The 22,039-nt window shown below is 42.5% G+C and overlaps 1 protein-coding gene across 1 annotated transcript in view; it reads left to right on the plus strand.

Moving 5' to 3' along the window:
- The first annotated feature begins 8,519 nt into the window (after nt 1–8,519).
- The window catches only part of CD36 (CD36 molecule (CD36 blood group)), a 94,060-nt gene continuing 80,540 nt past the window's right edge, over nt 8,520–22,039 (plus strand). Inside the window, exon 1 of the mRNA XM_063134214.1 lies at nt 8,520–8,568. The gene's annotated coding sequence lies outside the window, so the exon portion shown is untranslated. The remainder of the gene's footprint in view (nt 8,569–22,039) is intronic.

The raw sequence follows: 22,039 nt of genomic DNA on the forward strand, positions 1-22,039 counted from the left end.
GCATATCACATTCAGCCACATGGGAATGGGTGTATCTTCCAGAGAATTAGCTGCTTGTCCCACATTGCCGTAACCTGTTTTGGACTGCATTAATAGAAACATAGCTTCCAAATAGCGTGAGGTACTGGTTCCTCTCTATTTAGCCCTGGTTAGGCCTCTTGCATCCAGTTCTGGGCACCACACTTCAAGAAGAATGCAGACAAGCTGGAGCGTTTTCAGAGGTGGGCAACCAGGATGATCAGGGGTCTGGAAACAAAGCCCTATGAGGAGAGACTGAAAGAACTGGGCATGTTTAGCCTGGAGAAGAGAAGATTGAGGGGAGACATGATAGCACTCTTCAAATACTTAAAAGTTTGTCACACAGAGGAGGGCCAGGATGTCTTCTCAATCCTCCTAGAGTGCAGGACACGGAATAATGGGCTCAAGTTAAAGGAAGCCAGATTCCGGCTGGACACCAAGCAAAACTTTCTGACTGTTAGAGCAGTAAAACAATGGAACCAGTTACCTAGGGAGGTTGTGGGCTCTCCCACATTGGACAACCATCTGTCAGGTATGCTTTAGGGTGGATTCCTGCACTGAGCTGGGGGTTGGACTCGATGGCTTTATAGGCCCCTTCCAACTCTACTATTCTACGGTTCTATGATTCTGTTGAGCAAATGTGAGATAACTAGAAGACAAGAAGAACAAAAACATGATTCCTAAACAGCAATGGTAAATGAAAAAGACCTAAGTAGTTCCGGCTTTAAAACGCTTGAACTAGAGTAAAAGTCATTCTTCACATGTCTCTTTGACATTTAGGTTATGTGTATGCTTCCTCATGGTTACCATTCAATGAATTTTGAAAGTCAAAGTTCTCCAAGTTAAGAGGGAATTCTTAGGGTATGTGTGGGCAACAATGTAGAAGGCTCTAAACCTTGCTGATTTTAATGGCTGGCTAGCAAGTAAGGCCTCAGAAGATGATGTTTAAGCACTAACAGGTTTATATGGGTATAGGTGAGCCAATAATTCATACAAGCTGTCTTTTAATGTTTAAGTCATCAAAAGATGAATATGAATATGTGAACCAAACCTAATTTGGGTGTCTTGTGTATAAAAAGCTGGGCATAATCAATGGTAATTGTGCTACTTTTTCCAAACTGGTGAAGCAGACTTATAGCTGTGCTACTACAGAAGTGGTAAGGAGTCTGGAAGATACTCCTATCATGAGTTCTAGTATGCTTCATCATAGAATCATATCATAGAATCATAGCGTTGGAAGGGGCCTACAAGGCCATCGAGTCCAACCCCTGTTCAATGCAGGAATCCACCTTAAAGCATACCTGACAGATGGTTGTCCAGCTGCCTCTTGAAGGCCTCTAGTGTGGGAGAGCCCACAACCTTCCTAGATAACTGGTTCCATTGTCATACTGCTCTAATAGTCAGGAAGTTTTTCCTGATGTCCAGCCGGAATCTGGCTTCCTGTAACTTGAACCCATTATTCCGTGTCCTGCTGCACTCTGGGATGATTGAGAAGAGATCCTGGCCCTCTTGTGTGACAACCTTTTAAGTTTTTGAAGAGTGCTATCATGTCTCCCCTCAATCTTCTTTTCTCCAGGCTAAACATGCCCAGTTCTTTCAGTCTCTCTTCATAGGGCTTTGTTTCCAGACCCCTGATCATCCTGGTTGCCCTCCTCTGAACACGCTCCAGCTTGTCTGCGTCCTTCTTGAATTGTGGAGCCCAGAACTGGACACACTACTCTAGATGAGGCCTAACCAGGGCCAAATAGAGAGGAACCAGTACCTCACGTGATTTTGAAGCTATACTTCTATTAAGGCAGCCCAAAATAGCATTTGCCTTTCTTGCAGCCATATCGCACTGTTGGCTCATATTCAGCTTGTGATCTACAATAATTCCAAGATCCTTCTCAAGGGAGTTTAGGAAAGTTGTCACCTTTCTCTTCCCTAATTCTGAAGGAATGAAACATGCCTATTCTGAATCAATAGAACTATGTATATTTATTTATTTATTACATTTCTATACTGCCCAATAGCTCTGGGCGGTTCACAATGGTCGGTTCACTGTGTACTGACAGTGAGTGCATGTATACGTGTGCGAGAGAGAGAGAATGAATGTGGTGAGAGAATATGTGGTGGTGGTGGTGGATGGGATGGATGCCACCCATAGAAAATGGCTAGTTCTCAGCTGTCAGTCCTTTGGAAAACACATTGCAGGGTGTGGTGGGAAATACTTGGCTTAGTTATGCAGGTTCTTGAGGTTTTAGGGGAGATAAATTATGTTCCAAGTCTTGCAATGAGCTTCTTTTTCTTAAAAAAAAAAAATGCCTGTGGGCAGAAATGGCAGAGAAAGGCAAGCTTGTGTGGGATTTCATAGCATGCAAATAGGGCTGGATGAATCTGTCAAGTTCAATTCTACTCAAGTTCTTATTTTTCTAACATTAAGATTGTTCCATCCATTTCTGCAGTACTTTGCAATTTTGTTCTAAAAAGCCTCAATAAAAACCATGTTTTTGTGTACATTCTCCTAGTGTACACACTTTTGCATGCACATTTCCAAATATGCACATTCCCCCCCCCCAATTGTTTCCATTGTGGTGCATTTTGTGCAACTTTCCCTAACTATACATTTGGTATGCATTTTTAAAATTTGCGAACTGCGAATATCACCATATAACTGTTCTGACTTATGTGCAGGCTCAGAAACTTTAAACCCAGTGAACTTCCCTCTGTGTGAGTCAGACAAACGCTCTTTTGGCCAACTACGAAACTCGCGTTTTGTCAGATGGTAAATGACTAGGCACCAAACAGAATTCAAAGCACTTGCAAAATGAGGCTCTTCGTATATGAAATACACCTAGTTGTTGCAGCACATTTAGCTACAGTAACAACTAATATTGTTAGGTGTGTAGAATATAGATAACACTGTCTTGATGATATCTTAAGCTTGTGGGCCAGGCCAATTAATTTAGCTTGTGTGCCATGGCAATTAAACCACCTAACGTGGGAGCTACTTGGTATTATTCAAGTGAGCATCACAGATCTCAAATAAAAATGGCATTTGCTGCTAGTTCTCTAGTTTAGACATGTTGGAAGAATCCTGCTGGGGGTGGAGCTTGATGAGATTTTGTGGTATTCCCCCCCCCCCGACTCCATTCCAACTTCTGCTAGCTGGCAGATTTTCTGTCTTTTTAAAAATTCGCACAAATGTCTATATTGCAATTAAAAAAAAAACTCTCAGAAAACTTCACAGATATCTGGGGAAAAACTGTGCCTTAGCTCACTAATACAAGCTGGGGGGGGAGGGAGGGAAAGGGTGCTGTGGAAAAAGGGGTGCATTTCCAGGAGATGGGCATCTCTACATGGTCCTTTGTGTGTGAGGCAGCCCAATAGAGGCCAGGTAAGTCACATCCTGCATGGCTCTTGTTTTCTGCATACCTCCAGTAACACACGCCTGTCTCATTCACAAAAAGGAAGGCAGTTAAGGAGAGGAGTCCCAGCTTAAGCTTCCTTGAAAGACATGATCAGTGCCATCACCCAACAAAGTAACAACCTTGCCTTGGCCATATGAATATTTGAGCTCTTTATGGTAAAAGAATTTGGCTGATAAATCCAGAATGCTTCTGGTTAGCTTGATGACAGACATATCACAAGTAAGTGTGGACATCAGAGATGGGTGAACCTATCAGTTTTGGTTTATCTTAATTTCCCATTTCCCATTTTTAAGTTCAGCTAGTCTTCAACATTGAGAATTTCCCCAGTCATAAACTTGGTTCATTCCAAACTATGAGGATATTTTTTAAACTTTACATAAAAATTCTTGATTGCATAATTTGCACGCAATTTTCTTAATTGAGTGCATATTGAATTCTATCTTAAGCTTGTATTCATACACATTTTTGTATGCAGTCTTTGAAGGATAAGGTCATTTGAGGTTGTGTACTAGTTTGAAAGGGCATAATTGGGTAAATTTGCATTAAAAATCAAACTGAATGAGTTTCTTCTCATCTCTAGTACATGCTGTAGGGGTGTGCAATGGGAACCACTTTTTCCAACTCTGTAGGGTTGTACAGTGGGAACCTTCATTTTCAGGTGTGTGTGTTTGTCTATTTGTGTGTGTGTGTGTGTGTGTGTGTGTGTGTGTGTGTGTGTGTTTAGCTGCCCTCACTATCTCCCTGACGAGGCTCGCCTGGCACCAATGCTATCTTTCCGGCGCCAGGTTAAGACTTTCCTCTTTGCCCAGGCATATGGCGGCACATCTTAATCACCCACATGTTTATTTATTTTTAACGGTTTTTAATGCTTTACGTGTGAATGTTCTGTGTTTTAAAATTTAAAATTTTGTACACTTGTTTTTATCTCAAACCGCCCAGAGAGCCATGGCTATGGGAGCGGTATATAAGTGTAATAAATAAATAAATAAATAAATAAATAAATAAATTGGCACTTGAATGCTGGTGGCTCCAATTTTGGTGGGCCTGTGAATCCGTTCTGGGTTTCAATCAGAACTAGCCAGAGCTGTAACTGAGCTATCCAAGGTGCTGTATCTATTTTGAGGATAGGATCTGGCAGCTTGGTTAGCTTCTTTAGAGTTCTGGCTGGTTCTAATGGAAATCCAGTATGAATTCACAGCCTCATCAAAATCAGAGCTGCCCGCTATCTTTCATTCTTGTGTTACCTTTGTTTCCCCTGTGTCTTCAAATGGATGCTTCAGCCTGTCCTTTGCTGCCTGTAACTTTGGTGTTACAGATTTGCAGGCATCCTGCTTCTGCCTCAGGACATTGGAAAAAGGCCTCCTGACTTGAGCCGGCTGAGAAGGGGCGGAATGCTGTGGCATTACCCCACGGTTCTGTTCCCTTAGGTATGTCTGGCTTTGTATGTCTAGCGAGTGCAGAATGTTGGACTGAGTGGGTGTAGCGGATGATGCTGTGAAAGGGGGAGGAGTATAAATGGGGGAGGCTAGAGCTTGGGGGTTAATTGGTTAGTTAATTGGGAGTGGGGAGTGTCAAGATTGCCAGTGATGTGGAGAGTGAAAGGAGATAAGAAACTTAAGATTGCTGTTTTTATTAAAACTAGTAGATTGAGCAGGTTAACTTGAATTTGAAGTAACTAAGGTCTGTTAAACAAAAATAAACGTTTTGTTTTGTTACCTCAAACCCCGTGTCTGCTTGGCTTTATCACCTGCTCTACAGTTACTATCGTAAACACCTTATATACAACCTTCAGCTTATTACATTCATAGTAAAACCTTTTCAGATTCTAGCCTTTACCCTCACACATGAGGGAAAGGTTGTGTTTTACCCTACACTCAGGTTGTTCAAGTGGTGGTGCTTGGCTTGAGGAGGGTTTGTGTGCGTCAAGGCCTGGTGTGTGAGGCCTGTGTCGTGACAGATGCCCAGTAAAACAAAATGGGACTGGCCTTTGTTGTGGGGACAGTTTTGTGATGACTGGAAGCTCCCAGTCACAGTGAGATGTATGAACGTGTACCCCTAAGAAGCTCTTGCTGCACGGGTTCTCAAAACTTGAGGCCTAGTCTATCAGAAGGGCAGATAGGTTTCTCTGGAAGATGACTTGCATCCTGTTGCTGGCAGTGTTGGAGATATCCTGGGTTGTACTATTGATTCACATGGGGCAACAGTGAAACCAGCAGGCCTGGCTCATGCCCTGTCTGAACAGAATGTATGTCCTGGAATGGGCCCCTGAATGTTACAAAAATGTTGCGTGATTGTCCTGTAAAGGGTGCCTTTGCATCAAAGAGCTTTTAAGGATCATTCATCATCTTGCTATGCTACTGCTGTCTTGTCCATGAGCACTGACAGAGCAAGAGAGCAATTAATGCTAATACGTTTTCTCGGTCTATTTGAAGGCATGGTTGGACTTGTATCTGGTCCAAGTATTGTGAAAAATCTGACTCCTTTTTCTGCCTTACAGCACAAAAAAATAGCTGTAAGGCAGAGCAAAGTTTATACAGCTTTCCTGCCTACATTTCTGGTTTGACTCGTGTTGTCTAGACAATGTGCTTCATGCTCTTAAGGTGTGGTGTAGTGGCTAAAAGTGTTTGACTGGGAGTCGGGAGATCTGGATTCTAGTCCCCACGTGGCCATGGAAACCCACTGGGTGACTTTGGGCCAGTCACAGACTCTCAGCCCAACCCACCTCACAGGGTTGTTGTTGTTGTGAGGATAAAATGGAGAGGAGGAGGATTAGGTACGCCGCCTTGGGTTCCTTGGAGGAAAAAAGGCAGGATATAAATGCAATAAATAAATAAATAAAAGTGTGTGGTGCTAATGGCGAGCTCTGCTTGTCTCCATCTCTCATGTAATGTGGAAGGTTTTAGTGTTACCTCCTTTTAAACTGCCTGTATCTAGGCTAGGGCTATGCCTGTAATTAAAAGATAAAGTAGATAGAAGGCTGTGGTTGAAAATAACAAGGCACAATAAAGGTGATAACGCTCAACCACAAAAATTCACTTAGAAATGTAAAATAGACGCAATGTATTAGAAATACAAGTGATATATACAACTTATATACAGTTTGTAATCAATCTACAGAAGTTCTCAAAGCTGGTACATATTCTTAAATCCCTTTAAAACAAATCCACCAGTGCAAAACCTCCGCAATAACAATTAATAAAGAAAAACAGAAACAGAAAAAAATGTCCAATGTTACCAGCACTGAAGTTCACAGTAGCATTTTACGTTTTTACAAAACTGCCTAAGAGCAATTTTTTAAAAAATAAATAGTTCAGAAGTATATCACTCATGCACAAAGACAGGCGTATAGATGACATTCATAAGGTGTCTTATCAAACATTCGTAATGAAGCATCTAATAAATAGGGCATCTATTAAACATTCATGATAAGACATCCAATAATTTCATAATAAGGCATCTAATAAATAATTTCATAATAAGGTGTCTAATAAAACAGTTGTCCGGTACATATCCTGTTTCGAAAAATCTTCGTCAGTTGGACGCAACTTGTTCATAAAGGGAGCCGTGGCTGTACATTTAGGGTGCAACCCTCCAACATTGTCACCATATCATTTTCACATTTCAAACCGCCAGATAATGCTCTCTGGGTTCTAGCCCATGTGCAAACATCTCTATGTAACAGGGAGGCCTTTGTACAGGTATTTGTGCTGTATGTGGGGACCTATATAACTAAGGATGGGAAGATCTGTTGAGCTCAGTCTTGTCACAGTTGTCATTCCTCCCCCCACCCCGAGCTTGCTCCATCCAGTTCTTTTTCTGCACAAAAATGTGTACAGATTTTTGTGCACATTTTTCAATTGTACACATTTTTGTATTCCTGCACCTACTGACAAAAATCATGTTTGTGCACATTTTTAAAAAATGTGCAGTTTTCTCTGTGCATTTCCCACCCCCCACCCCAATGTGTGTATTTCAACCAATCCTTTTTTTGTTTTCAGAGAATGCATCACAAGTTCAGAAATGTATGGGGATTTTAAAATTCATTTTGAACTGCAAATTGTGTTTGGGTCTGCATTCAGTTCTGGGAGGTATGGATTGGGTAAATCCATAAAACAAAACATCCTAGAGCACATTTCTCACCCATTCCTATACATAATACATGTGACATTGGGGAGGAGCTGCTTTGGCCCACTCCCTGTCCTCACGTTAAGGTAAGCATTTTGGAACATGCCCAAATATAGCTGCATGTAATTTCCCCCCTCAGTGTGGTGATACTGTCAGGGCTGGACAAAGCTGATAGTAGGCCCAGGCCAGATGGGAAATGTAGGCCCCTTTTCAAACTGCTAATTAAGTATTTTTTCATCAGTTCTAAATACATATGAACTAGAATGATTTATGAAAATGGTAATGGAAAGCACTTTTATTCAAGATGTATATAACACATCACTTCTTCACATTCAGAAATGCTTTACGTCCTGTTCTTTGGGCAAATTCATCATCAACAACAGAAAAATCAAGTAACTTTGCCCAGGGGGACTTGGAGGAGGCCCCCTCAAAATCCATAGGCCCATGCCAACTGGCCCCACTGGCCCCCCCGCCCATCCCTGGATACTGTTCTAATCTTATAAATGTGCATATGGTTATGCCCCTAAGTATTTCGAGTGAAATTTAATTCTCCGCATTCACTTTGGATGAGAACACTCTTCTTTTAATCCTTGCTTGAAGCTCAAGGTTAATAGCCATGTACTGTAGCGACACAAGTCCAAGCACCTTCCAATGCACCAACACACCTATTCTCTAATTAAAACACTGGCTGTTCCTCCCCTGAAGCACAACTGTCCCTTTCGTACATATGGGATATCTTCCAAGCAGTTGCTTTTATGTCTACAACATGCCTAAGCGGAGCACCTTGGAGAGTTCCTTTTGATTTCTGACTGGTTCTGGCAGAATCGCAGAACAGATTCACCTCCCCCCTGATATTTAAGAAGATGCACTTGTAAGCATGTAGGAACACATGTGAACAAATGAGTGCCTGGTGTGCGTGAGTTAGTGAAACCTCCTGCCTCTCCATGTGCAGTTATCGTAAGCAAGCCAGAGAGCCCGAAACATACCAAAAACACCTTGGTAACATAAATTTCAGGTATGTTGTTTTTGTAGAATAAGAGTTGAAGGAATTTGTTTTTCTACAAGCTTTAAATATCTAGATATTTGCAAGCTACCTTGGGGGCCAATTAAGGCCAAAAGACTGGGTTAAAATCTTTAAAACTGCCACCCGTAAAATAATAAAAATATATAGTAGCCAACTAAAATAAAACTTGCCACAGGATGCAACAAACCCTCAATTTTTCTTTCTTGTTCCATAGTCTTGATATGTAGGGACTAGCTAATTCTGACTTTGTGGCGGTGGGAAAGATTGCTAGTTTTTCTAGGGGTGTGATCCGCTCCGATTAGGAGCGTAGAAGCAGTAGCGGATTGGCCTGCTCCGCCTTACCCAGAGGCGGAGTAGGAGCGGACCGCGGACCCCCTAGAAGCAAGGCAAAGAGAAGCGGCCATTTTTCAGAGCTCTTAGTTCAGGCGGAGCGCTCCGGTCGCCATCTTGAAAACATTTCACCATAGGATTGCATTGCGGCAAATAATCGCGCATAACTACATTCTTTTTGAAGCTATCGTTCTAGAAATTCTTGTGTTCAGAGAGTCGTGGATGGGGGTCATTTTGAGACCACTCTCACCTCTCTGCGTTGTCTGGGTCGCGTGCTATATTTTTGTGAAAATCGGGTCAACCGCGCGGCTCAAACGGCGTTTTCGGCTTTTCGCCCATAGGATTGCATTGAGGGAAAGACTCGGGCATAACTGGGTTGGTTTTTAAGCTATCATTCTGAAAATTCTTGTGCACAGAGAGTCGTGGATGCGGGTCATTTTGAGACTACTCTCAACTTTCTGCGTTGTCCGGGTCGCGCGCTAGAAGTTTTTTAAAAATCGGTGGGAAAAATACCTTTTTCAAAGGGCTGAGGGGCAGAGTCAGCTCCCGGTCATGATCACATGATCCCAAAGTTAGAGGAGGGGATAGGCAAAACGGGTAACTTGGGATTCTGGGAAACTTCTCTTTCTTCATCTGAACGGGCTTTTCCCAGTGTTTTTTAAAACAGTAGCCCTACCAAATGCACAAACACAACCTGAAATCATATACTAAGCCAAGAATAAGAGATAGAAACACAGCACTGCTCCCCACCCTAACCTTGGTGAACAACTGAATAGATGTGGTGCAAGGGGATGAGCTCCCCTAGGGCATCTCATTGTGGACGTGCCCCCACTCTCTCCTGCACTGGAAGGCCATTAGAGCCTTCCAAAGAGAGTAAAACGGTGGAGCAATGCCTATCATGAGTTGAAGTGAGCGTTTACTTCTCAGTGGTGGAGCGATGCCTATTATGAGTTGAAGTGAGCGTTTACTTCTCAGTGGTGGAGCAATGCCTGTTATGAGTTGAAGTGAGCGTTTTACTTCTTCTCAGAGCTGTTGGTGGCTGTCTTGAACTGGCAGCTACTTCCCCCTCCCCCGGGCACGTCCCCCTATTGCTGGTAAAAGACAGATATAGCCTTTTTAAAAAAATTCTTCTTGCTGTTTATTGAGCAACACTGCTGCTTTTAATTCCACCCCTCCTTTGTTTATTTATTGATTTATTCCATTTTATATGCATTACTGGCTTATCCTTGGCTCACTTCCTTATGCCCCCAGAAATGCCAGCTGCATGCCTGCCTGCCTTCCCTCCCTCCTCCCCTGCCCACCTCGCAGGGATGTTGTGTGTGGGGTGCCCGATTTTCAAAAATTCGCCAAAAATCAGGGGATGATGGGATTGCTTTGAAACTTGGCGTGCGTGTGTATATCCCCATGAGGTGTCATGGTGCCAAACATGAGGTTTCTAACTTGAACAGAAAAAAAGTTGTATAATTTTTTAGCTTTCAATGCAAGCCTGGGGGGGGGGGAAACGGAGCTCCGGATCCGGATCCGGAGCTCTGGGCGGAGCGGAGCGGAAGTGGGCGGAGCGGGGGCGGGGCGGAGCGGCCCGATCCGGAAAATGGCGGATCTGCAAGTGAAGCGGAGCGGGGGGTCCGTGCACACCCCTAAGTTTTTCTTTTCCCTTGGCACTGTTCTTATACTTCCATGAGCAGACTGATGTACAGAAAGCAGATGAAGCATTTAATGGCACAGAGGAGACGTGTTGTAGAAAGCTTTCTGTATGCTGATGTTATGCTATGTAGTTGAACCAGGAAACTGTCAGTCCCATGAAGCAAAACTTCTATACATGCTGAAAGCCAGTGCTTCAGCTAGTTACCAGGAGTGGCACTCTGTTAAACCCTGAGATGGGAGACCTTTGATAGGAGTGTTGTGACTGAGAAGGTGCTCTGAGGCTCAGTAAGGCTTACTGAGTAAGCCATGGATCAAAATTGCAGCCCTGCCTATTTCAGGGAATTCATGTTGGCTATCCCAATTCAAAGGAATATATTTCTACCAAACAAGTTCATTCTCTCTCTCTCTCTCTCTCTCTCTCTCTCTCTCTCTCTCTCTCTCACTCACTCTCACTCTCTCTCCCCCTAGAAATATTCTCTGGGCATGGTCCAAGATGCTGTAGGCTTTTCTCTGACAAAATTCAGAGGCCTCCTCAACAAGCATATTCAATTTCTGTATAATTTAAAGATTTATGGAAACAACAAACCCAAAGCCTTAAAATACTACCCAGCCATTGCCACGAAAGCTCTTCCACTCTTTCTCTCCCGGGAGACTAAATTGCTTGGCACTTTGTAGGAAGAGAGTGAAAAGGTGGACAATCATGGTCTAAGGGTGTTGGTTAAGGCTTCTCAGTACATGTGCATGCAGGTATTTTACAAAATCCGCATACTGAAATGCCTTCTGTGTGGGAATTTAATATCAACTTGGAAGTAGAATATGATGACTGCTCAAGCAGGAAGTTATGCCCCATCCTTGTGGGAGAAAGGAGCTGCCCAGGTTTCAAATCTTCCTCGTTTCTGTGGATTCTGTGTTTGTGCATTTGATGGGGCTACTGTTTAAAAAAACATTGGGAAAAGTCCTCTCAGAGACTAAGAAAGAGAAGTTTCCCAGTATCCCAAGTTACTAAGTATCCCGTTTTGCCTATCCCCCCTCCAACTTTGGGATTGGAGGATGCTTCATCAGGTGATCATGACTGGGAGTTGAATCTGCCTCTCAGCACTTCAAAAAGGTACCTCTCCTGCTTTTTTTACCCTATTTTTAAAAAAATTATAGCAAGCAAACTGCACAACACAGAGTGCTGAAAATAGGCTCAAAATTACCCCCACCCATGACTCTCTAAGCACACCAAGTTTCAAATTGCTTGAAAAACAAAAAGTTATCCACCAATCTTTTTCACAATGCAATCCTATGGGCAAAAAAATCCAAAATGGCAGGCAGAGCGCTCCGCGAAAAGAGGATGTGATCGCTCAACTGTCTGTTGGCTGATATTGCTGTCCTACTCCCACTGAGAGCACAACATGTGCTAATCACACAAGCTGAGAACAGGAATGAGCGAATCTGTCAGATTTGTTTTAATTCAGTGGATTTCTACTGTTCAGTTCATCTCTCCACCAGTTTGCAAATTTTGTTTTCAATGGCCATGTGGAAATGTGCATATTTTGTACACACTTTTCTCCATATACATTTTTGTATGCACTTTTTAAATCTATGCCTTTCCCCTGTAATATAGTGATTTTGTGCATGCTTTTCTGTAATACATGCATTTCGTGTGCACTTTCCCCAAATTCTCATGTTCTTTGCGTACATTTTGTAATTGACGAATTGGTTTGCAAAGTTTGGAAAGATGCAGATTTTGGAGCACAATTGCATTCTGGTTCATGTTTAATTATGGGGAGTGCAAATTAGGAAAATTTGAATCAAAATGTGAGCTGAACAAAATGTATAGGAGTTCATACAGGCCCCTTGTGAGATCTCCACAGCCTCTTCTTCCAGCTGTGAACAACGAGGGAATGAGAGGGTGGATTACTGGTGAGCCCTCCTGGTGGGGAATGGTGTGTCAGTGGTGTGCAACAATCCTCCTACTCCTTCTACTCTGCCACCTGATACAGAGGCCTCACCCTGCTTCATGAATGGGCTGGCGCTGGATGCCATGGCAATCCACCAGTTTCAATGTCTGATGCAGACGTTATAGCTTTGCTATAATGAGTATTCTGCCCAATCTGTTTGGGGATGTCAAGAAGAAAATGGCTTGGTTTTGACATGAAGCACAGGGTCTCTTTTGGATATGGAAGTTCTGGCTGTAGAGAGCAGATGTACCAAGCCATTCTGAGCTACATAGAGTTTCTCCAAACCCATCCAAATATTAATGAGATCAGACGAGATTGGGGGCATTCAGGGTAGTATGCCTGTAGACATTTTTCCACACAATGTGTGAGGGAAGCACAATTTTGCCCTACAATTTTAATACTATATAACTGCCTGCACTAACACAGGAGGAGGCTGAAGTCCTTAGTGACAGATGTTTCCTGAGGTAGCTGATTGGGCATAAGGGAATTGGAATGGGAGAGAACTGAATTTACATTTTGATGAGAACATGCCAAATCTGTACTTCCCAGACCAACGTATGAGCCAGAATACAATTAACTCTTCAGTATTCACACATTTCAGAGTTGTGCAGTGCAGTTCTTGAACCAAGAATGCCTACAAAAATGCATGTCTGAGGATAAAGTTCACACAGAAATGGGTATTCGGGGGGGGGAGAAGAGATACAAAATGCCTTTATATTAAGAAATATTGAAAAGAAGCATGTACTAGCAAAAAAGTGCATGTATTAAACATTATGAATTGAAATCCACAGCTCAGGCAGGTCCCAATGTTTCTTTGTTTCCAGAAAATGCCTTTATTTCAGGAAGCCTTCCTTGACTGACCAGCCACTGTTCCTCAAGCTATTCTGTTTTTAAAAGTAACTATTTTTTATTGTTCACTAGTCCAGAATCTGTTTAGCTGTGGAGCGGTATATAAACGTTTTAAATAAATCAATATGAGAAACTGAAATCGAGAAATTCATCCATCCCTATAAAGAATTCAGCGTTCGGGTGTGTAAAAATGCCTGGAACGTTGTCTAAACAAATGTGCTCTTATGGGGGGAGAACATGGAATAATTGATCTGAAGGGTGGAGTGATTCTAATGCTTCTGCAGGTAACGGCTGAGCCACCTGGGTGTGCATACTCCGTGCAACCCTTGGATTAAAGTTCAGTGACAGAGTGAAAGCCTTGTAAGCAGAAAAGCCCAGATGCATTTCCTCACACTTTCCATTTTAATGGTTTTATTTAAGCTTTTTGTATACTTGCCTTCATAACATTTATTTTGTGGTTGGTTTACAAGTTAACTTAAAGCAAAACAATAATAAAATTCAATTGCTAGTGCCACATTACACCATCAGCACAAGACGCTATCAGAGCAATATACAGTTAAAAGGGCAATTAAAACCACCAATTAGGGTGTCTTTTAAAATAGAGTATCCTTCCGGCAACCATATGGGAATTGTATATCTCAAAGATAATAAAGTGGGTGCCAGGCCGGCCTCCCAGGGGAGGGAGTTCAATGACCAGAGTGCCACAGATGAGAAAGCCCTCTCCTTTGCCACCAGCTGATCTGGATTGGGACACTAGCATGAGGGGTCAGGTGCCGTGATTCCAAACCCTCACACAGAGATGTGAGACAATAAAGAGGTCTGCTGTGCAACCCACAATGCTTTATTCAGTAAATAGACACCTCTTCACACCAGAAGGGAGTGTGAATGCTTGCAGTTATCCTCCAAGCTTAATTAGCCTAAAAAAGCAAGGCAGTTGCCTATCCCCTAAATGGTTTCCCATTGTGTCCAACAGGCTTCACCAGACCCATGTTTTGGGGAGGGTCTTCAAGCTGTAACCTCTGCCATGTGGCTAGTGTAGTGGACTGCCTTCCACCTCTGCTCAACTCTGCCCTCTTGACCCTGTAGTGGACTCTGGGAACTGTCAATTCCAGTGTTCCATCCCCCTCCAACAAAGACTGAGGCCATAGCTAGAAATGTGCCATCGACCAGGGGTCAAACCTGTTCATCCAGGTGACACACAGGGGATCCAGTGCTCAGGCAGGGGCGAACCCTAGATGATCCCAGCATAAACCTTAGGTCTAGCTGTGGCCTAAGTTCCCAGGTAGCAGGAGAAGGGAAGAGATGATATTTGAGCCTGGGCCTCCTGTTCAATAAGCCCCTGGGAAGATTCCTCTTTGACTCCTGTAAGGTGAGGTCCTTCCTAGCATGGAGGTATAGTGATGGGGGTAATCTCTCTAACTGAATTGCCTGGTTGTTTTCACTTTGTTAAAGGCATAGGAGCTCTGAAAGGAAGAAGAAAAAAGTTGGCAACTCACTTTTGTCCAGCAGGTTTTATCATGCAAACCTGCAGGGTACTTAATATTTCAATTTAATATTTTCAGGCATTTGGGGAAGTCAAATTGACTTACTTGTTTATTCTGGCCCATCCCTGATTATGTTTTATCAGACTGGGTTGGTGTTCATTGTTGATGCTGCTGATGTTATCTGAATTTTAATTACTTGCATTTTATTCTTGTATGCCACCTGTAAGGGTCTAGCCTAGAAACATTTTAAAGAAATAAAATTGATGGCTGTAAGTGAGGTCAGCGCAAATCTGACTGGGATGACATGCAATATCACAGTGCTTGCATTATGCCTATTGAATACCACTAGGGCTATACTGCAGAAAAACACCAGTATGGCTGCACTGTCGGGGGTGGGGAGGACAGCAGCATTACAGCTACACTGCATTTCGGTACAGGAGAAACAGAGCTTGCTTCTCTTTTCAAACTCAGTTCCATGTACCCTTGCGTGTAGGTGGCCTATCTAGCTAGGGCTGTAAACCTTGAATTTTCCTAAGAGATAGAAAGTGTGCTAGAGGAGCCCTCTGGCCCCTCCGTAAAGCATTTTTTTTATATCAGCAGCGCTGCTGATAACAAGCTTATCAGTTTAAATAGTCAGGTGCTTTTTGGATTGGGCTATTTAAATGCAGTTGTCAAAGAGAGGGAGAGGGAGAAAGAGAGCTTGGTTTGTCACAGAACCTAAGATGTCTGTCCTCAGGTAAATGATGTTCCATGAAAGGGAGAGATTTTACCTTAATTCTTTTGGGTACCTTCTTAAGACAAGGACACCCACCTGGGCTAGAACTGTTGGGGCACAATCCACGTTCCATATATTGCTTTCATAATGTTATATCCTGCTTTTTATTTCGCATCCATAATGATTTGTCACAAAGTGTAGATCTGACCCTGGTTATAAATTTTCGCATCCAGATACAAGAATTCTCAGTGATAGTATGCCTTTTCTCCCTGGTGTTTACAGTGAAAAGTCATTGAAGACTTTTGTTCATTGCATTTATATCCTAATTGTGGGTTGGTTGGCCACTGTAGGAATGGGATACTAACTTGGGTCTGATCTAGCATGGTTCTTTTGTCCTTTAAAGGCTGTTGTTGTTAACATTTATATACCACCCTTCGTGCTAGAAAGCCATCTGGACAAAAGGAATTTTCAGATGGGCAAATCATCCTATCCAAATTGGTGTCCTCCAGATGTTTGGGGCATCAAGTCCTATCTTTCATAGCCATTAGACATACTGGCTAGGGGTGACAGGTATTCTAGTCCAGGTGGAAGAAGGCTGTCTTAAATTGTAGGAGATGACTGTTAATTTCTTATGATGGTCTCAAATTGACTGTCACCACTGCAGGCATCCTAATATTGTTGTCCCCTTAGATGCTGATGATCTATTCTCTTGTCTTGCCAGATGTATAAAAAAGAGGTTGTAATACTCCTGGTCATACAATGACTATTATTTAGCTAATGTGGGCTGGGCCCATATTACAGAAAGACTGAGTGACACTAATATGTACTTCTTCGGTTATGTGCATGAGAAGAGTGCCATGACATGACGTACATGTGGTATTAGCTACGGATGTATGAGAAATGAATTTCAGCTTTGTTTTTGACTAGACGTTACTCAGTTTGCACCTCTTGGAACTAAACACAGATCTGAACAAAATTTGCGGCTGAAGGCCATACATTTCCAAAATGACTTGTGGAACAACACCCCCTGTATTGAGAAATGTGCATGGAAGAATGCATACTTAGTGCTTTTTAAAAAGAAAACTTTAATAGATGGGAAAAAAGTATGTACATTCCCAAAATATGCACAAATTATGTTTACGCTGGGGACAAGACATGCAAAAATGTGCACACATTTTTTCTGTGAAAAGAACAAAACAAAGCTTGCTGTCTGATATGGACGCTGCTTTTAGGGGAAACAAGTCAAGATGAATGGTTACTAGATAGCCATCAATGCTTTTCAACCACACAGTCCCATAGAGTACAGTGAGGGGTGGCACCAGAAATTCCTCCATGTGACCACATAGAGAAAAGTTAGTAATCTTGCTTTCATTTTAAGGCATAGAAATTGTGGGCTAGTATTTTGGTGTTTTTTTTGGGGGGGGAATGGTGTTTTTTGGTGGGCTAAAGTTAATGTTTGGGAAATTATTGGTGTGTGTGATGGTTTATATTGTTTGGCCTCTAGGACTATGGGTCCTCTTTTACAGTCCTCTATTTGAAGGGTTACCAGAGGACCGTCCTTTATTAGAAGGTATCCTCTCTTTGAAGAGCTGTTCTGACCAATTCTGGTTTAAAGATGAAAAACATATAACAACTGTTGCCCCTCAACAAGTAGCACTTGAACATGCAGGCTCTTGGTTATAGTCTTCCACACTATGGTGAGATGAATGATATTTCTGTTTAATGATGATGATGGTGTCTGACTTTGCCTCTATACATATAAATTAGCATATGTGTATTTTATGCAAATTTCTGTCATCGTTTGTCTTTCTCCCATTTTGTTTGATGGTCCATTTCTTATTTTGGGAGGATTCTTAAGTCAAAAGAGACTAACTATCCCACTACTTTTTAAGATGTATGCTATTCTCAGAGTTATCTGAATCTTTCTCTTAGTGCTGTTCTGCCCTCTGGTAAATATGCAGCAGTTTTCTGCAGGCCTGATCTTAATTTGACCCCTTGTTCTTTTGTGCTTTTTATAGAAATGATGCTTCTTCATCATTCTTTTCTACATACTTGGAATTTGCTAATTGAAGAAGAGGGGCCAAGTGACCTTGGTGTTGTTACCTCTTTGTAAATTCTGGCATGTCTCTTGTGGTTTGTTGCAACTTCAAGAAATACACAAAATGTTTTAAGTCTCTGCTTTGTAACTAACACCTCAGGTAATTGCTGAATTCACAGGGGATGGGTGTCAATCATTTATTAAGGCCATTATGATTATTTTTTTTAGCTGCAGAAAAGCAAGGTGCCAGGCTCTTTCCCTAGGCAAAGGCCCACTTAAAATATCATCTTTTTTCGGTTCCTTACTGCTTATATGCTACTTTTCTGCCTATGTGTTCCAAAGCAGTTTACAACCCTTTAAAGAGAATAATGGCATTGGCATAGAATCGAAATGGTAAAATAAGGAATTGGAAAAATGTGTGCGGAGAGAAGAGGAGAATAAGCAATATCTAGGTATGCATTTGTTGCGTAAAATTGCATATCTGCTGGCGTACAGTGGGGGAGGGGCCAGGCAAAGTTCAAAGGCTGCAACTGTGTGTTATTTGTGGTGATAACGTGTAGATGACATGCATAGAAATTACAGAGCTCCACATGATCAGACAGTTCTACTTCTTTCCCCCTTCTATGTCCCCACTTCTTGCCAAAGTCCTTCTGCCTCTTCGTGCACGTACATAGTAATGGTCCATCTGAATTTGCTGTTATACCTGCTCTCTGTATCAAGCAGGTGTCTATACATGGTTTACGTTTAGAATCAACAACTATCTAAAATGGCATTTCCTGATGGTGAGAGTTCAGTGTGAATTCTGTAGCAACTCGTGCTGAATAGGTTGCATATTAGGGGTATTTGCTAATTGAGTACAGACAGGAAAAGGGTAATAGTTTATGGGCAGGTTTCTGTAAAAATAGCTTAAAAAGACACTGGAGGAATTAATTGACACAGCAGAAAATGAGGTCATTAGGGTTAGTGCTACTCCTGGAGCTGCTTGCTTAGGCAGGGTAGATTGACCTGCTGTTCTTGGAAATGAGTGTCAACCTTTGCACACTTCCTACATGCTGCTTGAAATGAACCCAACTTCTATCACTTTTGTTTCTGTTCTGTATGTCATAGGGCAGGGTACTGGAGCTCTTCGCACTGCTTCCTGCCGGGTCTTTTCAGGGGAATATTATTCTCAGTCACTTCCACTGGAATGCTAGTAGAGGGCCTTCACTTCCTTTAATTCAGGAGTGGGCAACATGTGGCTCTCCAGATGTTGTTGGACTACAATGCCCATTATGAAAGGACAAAGAAGTCGGTGTTTGGCTAGATCAACGTCTGCTTAAGGCAGGGGATGCTGCAAGGGATATCATTAGTGCTACTCATCCTACTGCCTGGGGATATCATTGAGGGATGTGCTTTGGATTTGAACAAAGCCCTAGCAGAATTGGGCCACTTCAGTCCACCTCTGTTGCTTCCTGAGGCAAAGCAGGCTCCCCTCCAAAGCCAACAGAATTGAAGCTTAAGCCAAACAAGGTTTTATAATGGACTCGTGTTTCAGAGACATGGGAGACATAGGGCATGGCTAGATAAGGATAATGCCTGTGCGTTCACATGATGCACAGTAGATCCTGGGGGCAGGGAGGGATGATCCCTCCCTTTCTCCAGGATAAGCGGGACAAGTTTAATCCTGATTTTTCTCATGGTCTCAGGATTGTCCCGAGAGTGTGGAATGTGTGGGCGCTGTCTCAGTTTCTTCCCAGCTCCTCACGAGTAAATGCAAGGAGCCAGGAACCGGGTATGGGGCACCGAGATTCTCGGGAGTTCCGTGCCCATCAGGGCTGGGAGTGGGGAGTGGTTTTTTTTTAAAAAAAACACACACACCAGCCTACCTTTTCAATGGAGAGCTAAATTTCTGATTAAAAAACATCCAAAATGGCGGGTACGATGTCCTCTTCTGCCCAGGACATCACACGCCACATGTAGATTGAGGGGGAGGATCTCATGATGACCATATCGCAAGATCCTCCCCCTCCACCCCCCTGGTCTAGACATGCTCATACAGACTTTAAGTCTCCTGCAGTTAGTATCTTTTAGTTTTGTTTCTCTAAATGCTGTTTATAAGTGGGAGGAGGCAGTATGGTTGAGTGACTGGCAGGTCCACCTTAAAATCCTTGCCTAGGGCATATTTAATAAGGCCTGCAATCACTGTACCTTGGGGGAAGGCAAGGATGGGACTGTGAGATTGCCGTACTTCCAGTGCCCACGTATTTCATTATGAAAAGGCCTTAGCTGGGATTTTAATCATCATGATCCCCTCGCCATTGCACCTATCCTTCTGAAACTTTGCAGGTTTCTTGCCTGGGGCCTCTCGAGCATCATTTTTACCCACAGTGTCTCAAAAGCTCAGGGAGGGAATAGGAAGCAAATCACTCACCACCAAATTTGAGGACTTCCCTTCTGTATGAACCACTGTACCTATCCTTCTGAAATTTTTCAAGTTTCTTGCTTAGAGACAATCCCGGCTATCTGTCACTTTAAGAACAATAGTGCACAAGGAACAAAGGGAGATAAGTGTGATCACTTTTAGAGGAACTCAAAATATCAAGACTGGTTTATGCAACCCCACCCCCTCAAGAACTATCACCCTGAAGTATGCAATTCTGCTAAGAAAAAGAAAAGTTATTGGGAGTTCATGTTTCTTGGTTGTTGTTTTTTAAATCGAAATATAAAGGACCGTCACACAAAACTCCCTTTACCTTCTTTTCTGACATTGGGAAGGCATAATCCCTTAAGGGGCTACTATGCCTGCAGGTCTCATACGATTTTGCGAAAGAAAGAAAAAGTTATAGCCGTATTTATTTTAAAATTGCCCATGATAGTCAATAGGAAGCCTGAAGCCTCAATTTTCGGAACCTTAAGTCTGGTTTGGTGCCAAGTTAAAATGGACAGACTGAATTGGTCTAAATCCAATGGGGCTGTTTTTCAAAGCACTGAATCAGGGTCCATGTTAAAGCTGGAGTTGGGGGTCAGTGCACACCTCTAATGCCATCAGTGCTAGTTCTGCTGCGTGTTAATTCAGAGTGGGAATGACCTCCTGTTTCTGGAAATGCATGGCTCCTATGTCTATTAGGGCAGGATATATGAGTCCTTGCCAAGGTTTTGTGCTGGTTCATTGGAATGGAATATTTTATCTCAGTCATTTCTAGTGGGTTATTTGCAGAGGGTGTCAGCTTCCTTTAAATAGAAAACAAGAAATTGGTGGGTGGTTAGATCACTGTCTGTCTAAAAGCAGGGGACACTTTGGGGGTATGTCCAAATTACAACTTCTGTACCTTTGTAACGCAACTCCTGAAACTGGTAGGTGCTGCTTCAGTCCCTGAATCTCCCTAAGTTGTGCTGACTCCAGTTTACACCAACCTGTGACCCACCAAACTGATGGCAGCCTACCAGCCATGTGTCCTGAATTGTCAGGTGGTGGAGAACTATGGTTCGTTTGGTGGTTACTTCGCGAACACCTGATAGGTAAAAAATACATAGCTGATTGGTGGCATTCAGGCTGGTGGGTCAAGTTGTGCAGATACTGCTAAATAATTGCACATAATGGGTTGTATCCAGTGGTGTCATTTAATTAGTGCAAAGCTTCTAGCGCTTGCAGAAACCCCATTTTTATCCTTTGCAAGTGTCAAATCCAATGCTCTGTTTCTGCTTGGGCAAAGCACTGCACATGCCATTGTGCATGCTGCTCTGCAAACTGTTGCACAAAGCACTGCACACACCTCATTAGGCTAGGGCCAGATCTACAGCTTATGCCAATGTGGAATAAAAAACAAAATCACAGGAAATAACACTAGGAAAGTGGCATATGGAAGGTGGATTGTGCCACGACAGTTATCAGTACACTTCAATACTGCTATAAAGCAGGAGTGTAGATCTAGCCTTGCTGTCACTCACACTAATTGTGCTAGCGATAGTGATGGTTGTGCAATCGCTAGCAGAAGCTTTCACAGACAAAGCTTAATCCAGTGGTTCTCAACCTTCCTAATGCTGCGACCCTTTAATACAGTTCCTCATGTTGTGGTGACCCACAACCATAAAATTATTTTCGTTGCTACTTCATAACTGTAATTTTGCTACTGTTATGAATTGTAATGTAAATATCTGATATGCAGGATGTATTTTCATAGTTACAAATTGTATTTTCATTGTTACAAGCCCAACGATCCTGTTTATTATTAATCATTATATGAAAATTCTATTTGAAAATAAACTATCTCTGATACAATCAACTCACTATTTGTTTTGTTTCAAAGGAAACAAAATCAGTTTTTTTTAATCCTATGTTTTCGACTAACTTTCTAAAACAAAAGGCCAAAAACAGGGTTTATGGCGGCGGAATAACCCTACGATTTTCTTCTTCCAACTTTCCCCTTAGCTACCTATGCTGGATCCTCCAATACTCACCACATTTACATCGAAGTCC

This window comes from Elgaria multicarinata, chromosome 9 (genome assembly GCF_023053635.1).
Source record: "Elgaria multicarinata webbii isolate HBS135686 ecotype San Diego chromosome 9, rElgMul1.1.pri, whole genome shotgun sequence".
Lineage (NCBI taxonomy): Eukaryota > Metazoa > Chordata > Lepidosauria > Squamata > Anguidae > Elgaria > Elgaria multicarinata.